Source organism: Galeopterus variegatus, unplaced genomic scaffold, assembly GCF_000696425.1.
Source record: "Galeopterus variegatus unplaced genomic scaffold, G_variegatus-3.0.2 Scaffold5359, whole genome shotgun sequence".
In the NCBI taxonomy this organism is placed as follows: Eukaryota; Metazoa; Chordata; class Mammalia; order Dermoptera; family Cynocephalidae; genus Galeopterus; species Galeopterus variegatus.
This window is the reverse complement of record NW_007731470.1, coordinates 157,045-159,208: the sequence shown is the minus strand read 5'-3', so window position 1 is coordinate 159,208 and position 2,164 is coordinate 157,045. Positions and strand designations below refer to the sequence as shown.

General features: G+C 35.5%; 1 pseudogene; it reads right to left on the bottom strand.

Annotated features, from left to right (window-relative positions):
• Positions 1–652: 652 nt before the first annotated feature.
• LOC103604713 lies at positions 653–1,523 on the bottom strand (annotated as a pseudogene).
• Between the last annotated feature and the right edge of the window lie 641 nt (positions 1,524–2,164).

The window sequence follows — 2,164 nt, the reverse complement described above, 5'->3', positions numbered from 1 at the left end:
GCACTCTACCGAGTGCACCACTGGGCCGGCCTGGAAAATTTGCATTTTAACGTCACATTGAATTTCAGTACTTTTCAATCCAAGAAAAAAATAAACCGAGACATGGTCATGAATTCAGGGTTATATATATTACAATTTGCCTTGTTATAATACATTTGTGGCTTTATGATAAAAATAACTCAGGAACATATGGAATTCAAGTTAATTTGCATAATTGTCACAAGAAAAAAAGAATTAAATGCATTTCTGAAATATTTATTTCTATTTAATTTCAGAGTCTCAAAACAGCAGAAGACCTTGGCCTTGTTTTTAAAAAGTTTAGTTAAACACTAAGCTAGCTAAATAAACTTCTTGAGAGGTTTAAACACTATTAATGTTGAAAGTCCTTTCCCTCTAATCTCATTCTTACATAAATGGAGGAGGTGGGGGGAAATGTAGACAATTTCTTTAGCAGCACATATGGCTAAATCCATCAACCACCTTAAAGTAGGATGTCTATCATTGATCCCATTAGAAAGAATTGGGCAAATGTCAAAAGTTACCCATTTCATAAACGAAAAGACAATAATTTTAAATAGCAACAGCCCATCTGACTGTACAGCTTGACAGTTCTGAATACTTTTGCGATAATTATTTTTTTAATGCAAAGATGCTAAAATGATCCAGATAGGCAATGTTTGCCATGTGCATTCTGCATCTCTTTGCCAACCACGTAGCTAAAGATCTTGTTCCAATCAATCTTAGTGCATGTAACTGGCAATTGTTGACATAAGTCTTTGAAAGTAGTGTTCAACATTGTCTGATAATTCCTACTGATGGCAGTTTGGTATTCATTTTCTGTAGCTTCTACAATCTTTATAAATTCTTTTGCTGTTTGCACCTCAGATGCTGTTGGGAATCTTGTATATCTTTATAACTCACTAGCTGAACATTACCATCTTCACAGTAGTGAACCTGAATTTTCAAGATGCCAACCACTGGTGGTTGAAGGAGTGATTGCAAACCTCCACTCTGACCTCTGATGACCATTCCAAAAGTTTTTTGCTTGGAACTGGTGGCTTTCTATACATGCAATAATGATTTGCTGTCCATCTTTTTTTTGCCATACACAGTGCAGCTCCCATTCAGGTTATGTCCTTTTATGTAAACTCGCAGAGCAATTTCTACTGAAGTTCGTCATGATTTAATTGCATTTTCTGCTTCATAGTGTCTTGGATCAGTTGCCTCCTTTCTTAAGTGATCAAATTTGAAACAGATTCTGTTTTTCGGATCCCAAAATTTTCCATTTCCTAAGTTACCATGTCCTGTTATCAATACCTCATCTTCATAACCTTCAATTTGTACTGGAGAAACTGGTCAGCAAATGCATGAGCTGCTCCTTCCCTGAGAAGATTATCATTATTAAGCGATAACCAAACATTATTAAACACCTCTTTAAATTCTCCAGGAGGGGCATGAATGATGAATTTTGCTGCTATATTCACCTTCTCATCATCAGACAAATGGTCGTCTAGATCTGCCATCTTCCTTTTGGCGACACACTGTGGCAGATGTGGCAGCCACCTGACTTTCCCCTTTCCATGCTGGAAGACTTAATATTGTTAAGATGGCAATACACTCCAAATTAATCTGCAGATTCAGCACAATACTTATCAAAATCCCAGCTGCCTTGTTTTGGGCAGAAATAGAAGAGCTAATTGTAAAATTTATATGGAAATTTAAGGTACCCAGAACAGCCAAAACACTCTGGAAAAAGAACAGAGTTGAAAGACATACACTCCTTGATTTCAAAGTTTATTATGAAGGTACAGTAATAAAGACAATATGGTACTGGCATAAGGATAGAAATATAGATCAGTGGAATTGAACTGAAAATCCAGAAAAAACCCTTACACTTAACAGTGACTCATTTTTGACAAAAATGCTAAAACAATTGGGAAGAGAATAGTCTTTTCAGCAAGTGATGCTGAATAGCCACATGTAAAACAATGAAGTTGTTCACAGAAAAATTAACACAAAGTGGTTCATAGACTTAAATGTAATGGCAAAAACTATGAAAGTGTTAGAAGAAAACAGGTGTAAATCTTTGTGACCTAGGATTAGGGAATGATTTCTTAGGCATGACACCAAAAGTACAAATGAGAAAAGGAAAAAAAAAAAAAAA